This window comes from Mus caroli, chromosome 2, assembly GCF_900094665.2.
Source record: "Mus caroli chromosome 2, CAROLI_EIJ_v1.1, whole genome shotgun sequence".
Lineage (NCBI taxonomy): Eukaryota > Metazoa > Chordata > Mammalia > Rodentia > Muridae > Mus > Mus caroli.
Window position 1 is genome coordinate 7,381,674 of NC_034571.1, and position 13,310 is coordinate 7,394,983.

General features: G+C 39.8%; 1 pseudogene; it reads left to right on the top strand.

The window, feature by feature from the left end:
• The first annotated feature begins 11,323 nt into the window (after positions 1-11,323).
• On the top strand, positions 11,324-12,287 carry LOC110289608 (annotated as a pseudogene).
• Positions 12,288-13,310: the final 1,023 nt, after the last annotated feature.

A 13,310-nucleotide genomic window follows, 5' to 3' on the forward strand; every position in this document is an offset into this window, starting at 1 on the left:
TTCAATTGCTCTTTATGATCCGGGATAAAGTGCCTTTGTTAAAGCAAAACAAAAGCCACTTGTTACTTGTTCATTTCAATTACTCTGCTTGATTAAGAGCCAATAACTGTGGTCAGGGTTATCCTATCGACTTGAAGCAAAGTCTTCAATAGAGATTGACGTGATATTACTTTGGCACATAATATATTATGTATGTCTTAAAAATCACTTGACACGATAACTTTAATAAATCTCAGGAGAATTATGCTGAGCCAATAAAACAATCACCAAAGCTCACACATTGTGTTTCTACAGATACAGTTTCTCAAAAGGAGAAAATGATAGAGACAGAGAATGAATTGCTCATTAGTGATTGCGGATAGTGCAAATCAGAGCTTCTTTGTGGTTCTAGAATGGTCTTATGTCTTGTGTTTGGTGGTGGTAGTGGTGATGGTGGTGGTGGTGGTGTAGATGGTAGTCAAAAAAAAATAACTATCCATGATAGCACAATGAAAACCTAATATCAACCAATATGTGTGTCTGTGAAAACACACACATATACATGAACACTCTCTCTCTCACACACACACATATGTGCATACATATATACATATACTAACACATATACATAGTCACTCACAAGTTCACTTACAGATAGACACACTCACACTCAGGCTCACACATGAAATAGGCAATCCTACCGAAATCTGCACATGGCCTACAGATTACAGCAATGTCCATTTCCTTGTTCCACATCATCCTATCGACCCATAAGATTAACATCACTAAACAAAGTTCAGGGAAGGATACACAGAACTTCTGTTCTGCCCTGCAACCTCCTGTGTGTGCACAGTCATTTCAAACTGAAAATATTAGGAAATAACACAAAAGAAAATATCCATTGTCTGGCTGGAAAGGCTCAGTCAAGTTTACCTATAATTTCTATTCTCCTTCATAAGTCTCACCAGAATCTAAACCTATTAAATCCTGAGAACACGTGTTTTGGGGGACCCCTGCCAGCTTCCCACATTACACTGATATATGGAGCTCACGGAGGTGGGCCACTTACTGTTGGGGATGACCTGCTAGGCTCTAGCAGCAGATCTGATGAGGGACTCTGGTCCCCTTTTGCCCCTTCCTATGTTAAAGGACCTCTCTCAATTTTACTTGGGATTCTGAATGCAGGCATTTTATAGATGCAGCTAGTTAGAGATAAACAGCTTTCCGAGAGAGGTATTCAGAGGGCTCTTCAACGCAGAATTAACCTGCCTCGCTTGCTCACTTGTGCTGAGCTGCAATTACATCTCAGATGGGAACTCAGGTGTGCTTTGAGGTCAACAGGTCTCGCCTGTTAGCTGTCTGTTGAATCCTCAACAGACCCCACACACCAAAACCTGCTCTTGAAGTAATCGAATCGGTGATTTATACCTTATGTAAATGGCATTCAAGTTTGTGCAATTGAATTGGTAAGTTTGAGAGGAACAAATCTAATTAATATGTTAGTCCTGGGGGATTTTATTCTCTCTGCTCCTCCCTCCTTCCTCCACCATTGAAAAGAATTCTGTCATTAGCTAGTCTGGTTTTTGTTTTTTTGTTTTTGTTTTTTTAAATAAAGGATCTGCTTGTTGTTTGTTTGTTGGCCAGGAGAGTTCTCTCTCTCTCTCTCTCTCTCTCTCTCTCTCTCTCTCTCTCTCTCTCTCTCTCTGTGTGTGTGTGTGTGTGTGTGTGTGTGTGTGTGTGTGTGTGAGAGAGAGAGAGAGAGAGAGAGAGAAAGAGAGAGAAGAAGAAGAATAAGGAGGAGGAGGGAGAGAAACAGAGGAAACAGAGACAAAGAGATAGAGAAAGACAGAGAGAGGGACAGACAGACTGAGACAGAAACAGAATCAGAGACAGACACAAAGATAAATGACAGAAGGACAAAGACTGAGCAGGGGAGAGAGGAGGCAAAAACTGTGGGCCAGAAAGAGGAAGGGGCCAGTTGCAGGAGGAGCTTAAGCTGTAATCGGTTCTAGAAGGCAGGCACCAGACTAGGCAGGGAGGGAGAAGGAACGGCTTTACTTGGCTCTTAAACTGGAGCTTGGTGGAACGAGGCCCCAAGTTCATGTGGGTTGGTTGCCTCTGAGTTTGGTGTTTCTGTTTAGGACATATGCTAAGTACTTTATTGAGTGTGTTATATGTATTCAACTAGGCTCAGTTGCAGAATCCCTGTCTCTGCACTCCTGGAACTCATCCTGAGCCTGCTTTGCTCGACATTGGGTTCAAGGCATATCCTCTGTTTCTTAATTAATGTTTTTTGAGAGCTGCTTGACCATTTGGTGTTAAGATTGATAGAATTTTATGTATTTTTCTTTACAACTACTAGAACATATTTTAATTATATTCTAGTATTTTTAGTCTTTGTAATTTAAAAATTGCTTTCATCTAAAGGTATTTTACTATAAGCCTCTGAAATGAAAATTCCACCTTAAAAAATTCCAACTTAATCAATTTAATTTCCTTCTCCTCTTTCATCTTTTGTTTTATAAGGTCAAATTTTCTCATATTCAAACACAACTATAAGCCTCCTGAAATATGTTTTCCTTTTTAATAACATATGTACATGCACACTTAGGTACTTACATGTGAAAACACATGATTTAAAGGATTTAGAAACAGAGCATTAATTTGGAAAGGAAGGTCCAATTGTGGAGAAAAATGAGAAAGAAAATTCATGTATTAATCACCATCTACTTGTTTGTTCATTGAGTCTTGGCAATAGCGTGTCTATATACTTACTAAATCATCGAATGCCCTTATGTTGTGAAGGCCAGAGGCCTTTGAATGCTGCATAGGATTTCTTCTCCTTCCCTCCGCTTCAGCTTTCATTATCCCCTTAGACTGTAAACTGAGTGTGGCAGTGTAAGCCTGCAATCCCAGCTCTCGTGTAGTACTGACCAGAGAATCACAAGTTCAAGATCAACCCAGGCTACAGAGGGAGTCCATCACTCAAAGAAAATAACATATTAGGCTATAGAAGCCTATTCATATGTCAACCGTAATCTTTGGCATCCCTGAATTAAATGATGGTGGCCACTTCTTTAGTGATACACCATTGCAGTTCATAAACTCTGACTTTCACCTGGTCTTCTGTTTGGTTACAGCATCACTTCTATTACTTACCTTCCAACGAAAAAGAACATGTGGATTATACTCTTGGAGCCTGTAAGTGCTGGAGAAACTGTTTATGCTATAGTTATTTATCAAAAGGAAAGGCTGAGATCAGGAATTCTTGAGCCACCATTTGTCTGTACATGAGAATCTTTGTGCATGCTACTCTTTCATGTCCTGACGCTCTCTGTCACCAGTGGGAAGTGTCAGCAAGCTTGTTTTTAACTTGTTTCCTTTTGAAATGCAAAATTAATTTTTTTCTTTAGACTTTGCCTTCATTCTAAAGCTTTCTAAAGACTCATCCTAGGAAAACAATAGAATTTATGCTTACTTATCTTCTTTATGTAAGGTTGGTCTTTGCAAGTCACAAACCTGGGTTTTAGCTAAAAGTTTTTTTTAAATATAACTTACTTTAAAATATATACATATGTATATATATATATATACACATATACATATACACACACACTATATATATATATATATATATATATATATATACACATATACATACATACGCACACACACACACATACACTTTAGTTTTATTTCTCTTTTAATTTTTTGGAATACTAGGGATGGAACCCAGACCCTCATGTGTGGTAGGCAGACACTAAACCACTGAGGACTTTATTCCTAGTTTTTACACCATATGCTTCTTTAGTTTCACATTTTATCCATTGATTTTGAACGTAGGGAGGCAACGTACCATAGTGCTCATGTGGAGATCAGGAAACAACTTGGTGGAAGTTAGTTATCTCCTCTCACCACGTGGGTTCCAGGAAAAGTCAGGACCTCAGACTTGGCACCTACAGCGTTTGTCTCCTGAGTCATCTTGCCAGCCCCTTCTTTATTTTTGATGGTTTTTTTCTCCATTAAGTTAGGTTGTTTCTCCATCAGTACTAATTAGTATTACTGGGTCTCAGAATATGATTCCCAGGTGGGAATCCTGAGTCCTTTGAAAGAAAGTCAATGGAAGCGTCTCCGAAGGCCTGTTTCCTCCTGTTCTGCACCCCACCTTCGTTTGCTCCAAAAGTGGTTTGTAGAAGCCATAGAGAAGTCTACAGAGATGCCTTAATGATGAAGAGCACTTCCTGCTCATAAAGAAGACCAGGGTTCAGTAGTCAACACCCACATCTGCCAACTCTCAATGGCCTGCAACTCCAGTTCCAGGGAGTTCCATACCATCTGTTGGCCTCCATGAGACCCCCTCAAGCATATGGTATATGTTCTGACAAACAGGCACACACAATACTTAAATAACAGTAATAAACAATAATAATAATAAACCACACATACTTTAATAACAGTAACAACAACAATAATAATAAACCCCATAAATTCTTTTTTCTAAGACAAAGCATAAACACTACCACCTATGACAGAAGACACTGGACTGTGCTCGAGCACTGACTAAGAGAATCTTCAGGGAAACAATGAAGGAGAGCAGAGAGTAGCTATCCAGTGAGCAGTGGTAGAGAGCCATTAGTTTTAGTAGCAAGGAAGGATAACAGGAGCTCTAGAAACTGGAAGAGAAGGAAAGAGACCCAGCTTGTTCTGTAGGGCTCAGTGCTCTGCCCTCAATATGGAGTGATTGTGACTGCACAGGGTCATCTGAACATCTGAAAATCTGCACCCCACTCTCAGTGACAGGTCATCTATGACAGAGAAAGAGTGCCACACTAGCACATCAGCAGATAGAGGGACTGAAAGAAAAAGAAAACAGTCGCAAAATAAAAAGCCAAAGATTTAAACCAGAGACTTAAAATGCACAACCACCAGATCCCTCACCGGGCCAGCCCACAGCCAGATTGGAGTCTTGGTTATCTGTATACCACATGATGTCAGGCAAAACTTCTCTGCACCATACTAGAGCAGCAGCAAGAAGTCTATGATAAGTCTATGAGACTATAAGTCTATAAGACTATGAGTCACTGGGGAGCAGACCTAGAGACCCACTCTGAGCCCAGGTAATGTGTCAAGGGACGATTGAGCATTGGCACACAGAGGACCAGTAGCAGGAAGGGAAAAACTTGAGTCATTGTTACTCTGCTTTCCACATGCTGCAGGTCTGGTCTGAGAAGCAGACTGGTGTAAAATTCATTGGCTTTTAGGAGGAGGGATGAGCAGAGGCAGGTGCCTACAGGTACTAAAGGCACTATTATCTAGATCCTGGGAGGTTGAAGAGGGAAGACCAGGAGTAATAAAATGCAGTTAGTAGTAAAAATTTTGCTGCCTGCATAAACCTCGATTCATGGGGTCAGACTATCAAACCTTAAGCTTGGGTCCACCTCCTAAAGCTTTCACACACACATGCCCCAAACTATACCACTAGCTGAGGACCAAAGATTCAACTGCATGAGACTGTGGGGACATATGACAATAGATCTACTAGGGTCTAAGGTATGTCACAGAAAATTCAACAACAAGCTTTTCCACACCTAGAGACTGAAAGGCACCTCTAGTTATGACATTCACCAAGCAGCTGTTTTCAGGTCCAGTGAGGTTGACAGTATAGAGACAGTGTGTGCCTGTTCTTAGGTAAGTGACAATATAGATGTAGAGTGTTTGTAATATCTAATTTAATTTTGTAGGCCATTTTTCCCAGCACTGTTCTCCCATCACCCCTTTTTTTAGATAGAGTGTCCCAAATGGTGTAACCTGGAGCTGAAAGTGCCTCTTCCTCAGCTTCCTGGAGTGCCACAGTTGTTTAAAATACTATGACTCTATAAGCCTTTCGCTTTTCACTTGGTCTACAGCTAAAGTTGACGTATCCCCTTTCTTATTCTTATTCTTTCCTTCCCTTGTATTTAAGCTTCTACTGTTTTTTTTTTTTTTCTGTTGCTTTAAAACTAATTGTCTTTGTCAGGGTTTGTGTTCCTGTACAAAACATCATGACCAAGAAGTGAGTTGGGCAGGAAAGGGTTTATGCAGCTTGCACTCCCACATTGTTGTTCATCACCAAAGGAAGTCTGGACTGGAAGTCTTACAGGATAGGAACCTAGAGGCAGGTGCTGATGTAGAGGCCATGGAGGGATGTTACTGAGCCATTTATAAGGCTTCAACTGTAATACAGTAGAACATTTAGCCAGAGAACAAGACAGGTAGATTTATCCAGCACAGTAGGTAAATAAAAGTCATTGACTATGGTTTATCCTCCTAACTGCTGTGGTTGGTGAGAGCTCATTGATTCTAGAACTTTTTCACTTCTGGTCTGAGTATATCCAGGCTATATTTATATATATATATATATATATATATATATATATATATATATATATATATATATATATACATATTTTCCTCAATTACATTTCCAATGCTATCCCAAAATTCCCCCATACCTATCCTGAGCTTTCGTCCCCACCGGCAAGAACACGCTCAGGACAACCGGAATCTTCTGTGGCAAAATCTTTATTGCTCACTTCTTCAGGAGCCAGTGGAGAAGAGAGAGGAAAATGGCAGAGCCCCATCCCTTTTATGGAGGATTGTCCTCCGCCTTGGACGTGTCGCTCCCTGATTGGCTGCAGCCCATCGACCGGAGTTGTTGTCACGGGGAAGGCAGAGCACATGGAGTGGAAAACTACCTGGGCACATGCGCAGCTTGCTTGTTTACTACTTAGAATACGGGTGTCAGCGCCATCTTATAATGGCGAATGTGAGGGCGGCTCCTCACACATACCCTCCCCCCCACTTCCCTACCCACCCTTTCCCATATTTTTGGCCCTGGCGTTTCCCTGTACTGGGGCATATAATGTTTGTGTGTCCAATGGGCCTCTCTTTCCAGTGATGGACAACTAGGCCATCTTTTGATACATATGCAGCTAGAGTCAAGAGCTCTAGGGTACTGGTTAGTTCATAATGTTGTTCCACCTACAGGGTTGCAGATCTCTTTCCCTCCTTGGATACTTTCTCTAGCTCCTCCATTGGGGGCCCTGTGATCCATCAGACTATATTCTTGAAGGGATATTTTACATGCATTAATTTTAAGCCTAGAACTCAGTTCAAATACTACAGCATATGGAGTCTTGATAATAAATCCTTATTTATTCATTAACATAAGAGTATTTCTATGGTTCCAAAGCATCCCTCTTCTTATTTGATGTAACACCCTTCCTAAGCCTTAGCTACTGGTAGCTTCTTGAAGTGATGCTGACATTTGTGTCCCCTATAGCTTCTCCCTTTCACAATGTCCATTAACAAAGCCATGTGGCAGGTAGCTTTGTAATCTGACTTCTTTCATTTAGCTGTTCAGCACAATGCATTTGAGATTTGTTCAATGTGCAAGTAACAAAGTTCACTCCTTTTTACTGCTAATTGTGTTTTACTGTGTAGATGGACTGTAATTGGTTTATCTATTGTACGGGTGAATAATTATCCTGGCGTCATTTGGTAAGAGGACTGTCTTGTCTCCACTAAATGATACCACTTTCCCAAAAACCAATTGGCCATTTATGTGTAGCTCTGTTTGGGGACTATTTATTCATCTGCTGATGATCATTTGGGTCATTTTCTGTTTCAGGCTGTCATCAAAGCTGACACAAATATCTTCACATGGGTCTTTATATAGGCATATTTTCATTCATTTTGGATAAATACCTAGGGATAGGGTTGCTGGGTAACAGGATTAATTTCAGAAGAAACTGCCAAAATCTTTTCCAATGTGGCTATAAAAGTCTGGACTCTCAACGGCATAAGGGAATTTCTATTGTGCTACATCTTCTTCAACATTTGAGCTATGGGGCTTTTTAGCATGAGCTATTCTAATAAGTACATGGCTATATGTCATTGTCATTTAAATTTCCATTATCTTGACAACCCTGCTGATTATCTCCCATGCCATTCATGTATCTTCTTTGGTGTAATGTTTATGCAAATTTTGTGCTCAAATTTAAACTGAGGCCATTACCTTTACTATAGCATTGGACGACTTCCTTATAGTAATATTCTGGATGCAAGCTTCTATCATATATTTTGCAAAAAAAAAATTTCCTAGGTTGTAGCTTACATCGTTTGTATTAATAATAAATCTCAAAGGGCAGGAGTTTATTTTATAAAATCCAATAGATCTATCATTTCATTTCTGGATTTTTTTCTATGTCCCAAGACAAGTTTGTCAATGACTCAATATTTACTTCTCAAGGCTATATAGCCCTGTGTTTTATATGGAGTCAGCTCATCTCAAGTTCATATTTATACACAGTATGAGATACACTTTAGTATCATTTCTCCCTCTTTTTTCTTTGTCTTTCCTCATGCAAGCAATCCTTCTGACATCATTCATTAAAAGGGCTAACATTTTTTCACTGAGCACCAAAGTCAATTGTCTATAGGTACTGGCTAGTTTTGTGTGTCAACTTGACACAAGCTGGAGTTATCAAAGAGAAAGGAGCTTCCCTTGAGGAGGTGCCTCCATGAGATCCAACTGTAAGGCATTTCCTCAATTAGTGATCAAGGGTGGGAGGGCCCATTGTGGATGCCATCCCTGGGCTGCTAGTCCTGAGTTCTATAAGAAAGCAAGCTGAGCAAACCACGGAACCAAGCCAGTAAGGAACATCCCTCCATGGCTTCTGCATCAGCTCCTGCTCCCTGACCTGCTTGAGTTCCAGTCCTGACTTCNTTTGGTGATGAACAGCAATGTGGAAGTGTAAGCTGAATAAACCCTTTCCTCCCCAACTTGCTTCTTGTCATGATGTTTGTGCAGGAATCGAAACCCTGACTAAGACACCATATATGTGCTGCACTGTTTCCTGACTGTCTGGATTCTTTGATCTGTTTGTCTTTTATTTCATCTACATGGCATTGATTTAATGCTGTTGTGTAGTTCTTGTAACCTTTGAAATTAAGAGTTATGCAGGGGCTGGAGAGGTGACAGCATTTAACAGCATTGCTGTTCTTACAGAGGACCTAGTTTCAGTCCTTAGCACCCAAACAAGGTGATGGAAAACCTCCTCTGACTCAAACTTCAGGAAATTCACCACCCTCTTCTTGCCTGTGTAGGTACCCCATACACACACACACACACACACACACACACACACACACACACACACACACAACTTAAGACACACATACATATAAATACATTTTAAAATATTTTTAAAAAACATTTAATGAGTTCATCAGTCAACTGGTGATATTGTATCTATACTCCTAGATTAGTTTAGTTTAATATTGATAAACCCATTGTTTTATCATCATTAATTTACAAGATGTGTGTGTGTGTGTGTGTGGTGGTGAGTATGTGTGGTGGGGTTTATGTGTATGTGTGTGGAGTGTGTATGTGTGTGTTGTACACGAAGAGTGGTTTAACAATTCTTTAGGAACATAGATGCATCTTAATTAACCAGCTAGAAGCTTCACCTGATTCTGGAGGAGTCGCTAATGACAAGGGGCTCAGGGAGGTTAATTTATCTTGCAGAGTTTCCAATCTTCTCTTTTGCAGTATCAGCAAAGTGTCTAATGAATATTCACTTCATGTAAAATAAAGAAAATTACTACCAACTTTACTTAAGGTTAAAAGCCAATGTTATGCCACCAAAGCTTGTGAGTTTTCATTTTTCCTTTTAAACAGTGGAATGAGTGGAGGGTTACAGACAAAGATACTTCATGTATAAGCAGCTGAAATGAAGCAAAAGTGTCCTAAAAATACGTGAATCAATCTGTCATAAAATTAGCATATGGAAACACAGAATTATGTCACGAATATGGAATGTGGTTAATTTTAGACAAAGTTTTTTAGTTAAGATGGTGTGTGTGTGTGTGTATGTATGTATGCATGTATGTATGGAAGTGCAGGTGAGTATTTGTGCACATTCATGCGAAAGCCAGAGGTTAACATCTCAAACAATTCACCTAGTTTGTGAAGACAAGGACTTTTACCAGGGCTTGGACCATATCAAGTAGCCTAGACTGGCTGCCTAGCAAGTCCCATGGACTCTCCTTTAGCTGCCTTTCATAACTGACATTATAAGTATTCATCAGGACACCCAGCTTGTTATGTGGGTGGTGGGAACTAATGAACCCTTGTGCATCACGCACTTTGTTGACTTAGCTATTTCCCATGGCTCCTAGTTTAAAAGGAAATATACAACAAAGCCAGTGTGGACATTCCCATTGAAGACCCTTTTGTGCAACCAGCCAATAACTTTCTCAGATATTTAAAAAAAATTCTTGCTCATTAAAAATAAATGTATCTTGCCAGACTTGAGGACAGATGCCTTTAGTCTCAGCACTTGGTAGGCAGAGACAGGAGAATCTCTGTAAGTTCAAGACAAGTGTTGTCTACAAAGTGAGCCTAGGACTGCCAGGGCTTTGTTAAACAGAAAAATCCTGTATTGAAAAATCAATCCCCCAACAAGAAAGAAAGAGAGAGAGAGAGAGAGAGAGAGAGAGAGAGAGGAAGGAAGGAAGGAAGGAAGGAAGGAAGGAAGGAAGGAAGGAAGGAAGGAAGGAAGGAAGGAAGTATTCCATCTCTTTTATGGGAATTATTAAGAACAAAATAAAATAACATGTATGTTTCAAAATGCCCTAACTAGTCACATTGTTTTGTATGCTGTCTTTAAGAAACAAACAGAAGTTAGTAAGTAATAGGAGAAAACCAGCTAATGATATTTTCTTAAGGGTTAGCTCTCGATAGAATCTGAAACCGTGCCTATCACTGAGTTTCCCATTCTCTGTTTTAAATTGTTGCTATTGATCTCAGAGCCTGGTGTTTTCTATGGCATGTGTTGTCTCCATTTTTCATTTTAGAGACTAAGTGTGGCTCTATCTCTCACTTCTGGTGGTCTGTTTCAAGTTGAAGATGAAATGTGTCCAGGAAAGAGCCGGGACTAGCACTCAGCCCAGCAGCTGAGTCCAGCCCAGCACAGGCTCAAAGAGGCCCTGTAAAAACCCCAGAATATCTATAAAGCAGGCTTAGACCTTCTTTAGAGGACGGTTTAAAGACTGATGGGACTATAAATGCAGATGATGGTAAGCAGTTGCTCTGGTATTTCAATTTGGATTCCTAGGTTAAACTGGATCCATTTGGTAACAGACATGAAGGATGAAATACAAGAAGTACAAATATTTATCATTCAGGAGAGAACACCAGGTTGATACCAATCCCATTTCCTGTCTGGACCTTCTTGCTGTAAATCATGGTTGCATGGAAAGTGATAGTAGCATTGTTAACGGATTCTTTGGGAGATTTGGCATGTCTTTGTGTGAAGACATGTTGCTTTGCAATTATTGAAAGTGTCATATCAAGCTCTCTGGTTATGCTTGGGTTACTGCCTGCTCTCACAGTGACCCAAGTGATCTTCTGTGATCAGCATGGAAGTGGGGAGTTCAGTCATTCACCAGCGATCTGCCCTGCTTGTAACAGTACCCTTTCTGGAAAGCTAGATATTGTCAGAAAAGAAGTCAGTCCATCAGAGGAGTACAAAGCTATGGTATTGGCAGGGCTTCGACCAGAGGTTGTTTTGGACATTATCCCGAGCATTGGCCTTCTTAACATACCAGGTATACCAGGAATGTCACTATCAAGAATATAATTTCAGCAAGGCCGAGAACCACTTAAAACCAATGGAAAAGATATATAGTAAATACAGAGCAAGGATGTAGAATTGACCTCTATGAAAGGGGAGGTTACCTCCATGAAGAAAGTTCTAGAAGAATACAAGAAAAAAAGTTCAGTGATATCTCTGAAAAACTTATAGAGTGCAATTGCCAGTAACAAAAGCTCCAAGGCCTTTATGGTAGCCTTAGGCTAAGAAATACACTATTGCTAGCCAAGAAGGCTCCCTGAACCAGCTATGATCCCACAGTCTTGAGCCTTTGGCTTCCCATCAGGGAATAGCTCAAAGTTTTCTTTGGACCGTACAGCAGTTAGAAATCAAGGTGGTAGAGATGAAGATATTCAATTCAGACCATTTTTTATGTGTTCTCCCACAGCACCTGAACACATTAACAACTTCTTTAGTTTTGCATCTCAAAGCTATGAAGAAGAGCAGCAAGTCTGCAGCAGGGCCTTTAAAGCAAAAAGAATTCAGCTCAGTTCTCATTTCCAGACTCTGTTTTCCTGCATCCCTGAGTTCTCTTCACATTTTAACCTTAGAAGAAGTTGGCTTGCAGTAAGGTGTGTAGCTTCCTGTTTGGTTTCTTCACTGTTTTCTTAGGGCATGGGCATTTCATGAATCTCAGTGTCTAGGTTTGTCATTGCTCACACAATCACATTGTTGCACAGATCCTGTTTCAGACCAAGCTGTGTTTATCCTCATGTAAGCACCAGTGTTATATTCACATGGAGCTTTGGATTCTAGTATGTATGTGTTAAGTATGTGCCTTGATTTTTCTCTGCTAGTGTATTTCTTTAAAAATTATGGTCTTGGAAAATGATGACCAGAAATGATGGTCTTAGAAAATGGTGGCTTGCTATTAACATGTATTTTACAATCATGTATTTTCATTTGTGTTACTTTGTTTTGGAAGTGTGCTTATGCCAGTAAATGAAAGTGCAATTTGATGCATATGTGTTTTGTTTCTATTTTAAAATAATTTATCATGATAAAGTTATTTGTTGATTTCATTGGTATTTGTTTTAAAATAAAACTGCTCCTTTACCTTTAAAAGAAGCAACAAGTATGGTTAATGCCTGGGTCTGAATAAGAATTTGATGGCAATCTTTCACACAGAGCATTCTTCTGTGTAAGGGGTGGGGCTAGTTCAGCTGGCAACTCAAATAATCAAATAGTTCTATATTTGACATTCAATATAATTTGTTTACTTCTCATTAAGTCAGACCCCACACTAACACGCTGTATAGTCAAGAGTCAAGACATGATAATATCAATCAGCTACATTAAGGCAGTCTTAAATTACACCACCACCCATAGACTTTTAGTATGCTTGTGATTACCTTCTTGAGTATAAGACACTTCTTGAGTCTGTGCTAGGGCCTTCCATGTTATATGTTTGTTTTGGCACTTAATGGTCCCACTGTTAATGTGATGAAGATGCTAAGTAACAGCTTAATGTTTGAGAGAAAAATTTCAACCCTCTGCATGTTCACTGGTTTATACCTCAAAAAATTTCTACTTCTAAAATGAAAACATTGTGAGACCCTGTTTCAAAAGATAAGGCAGAGAGAAATAAAGAAAGATGCTTGACATTAAATCCAGCATCCACTAGTGCACGCACCC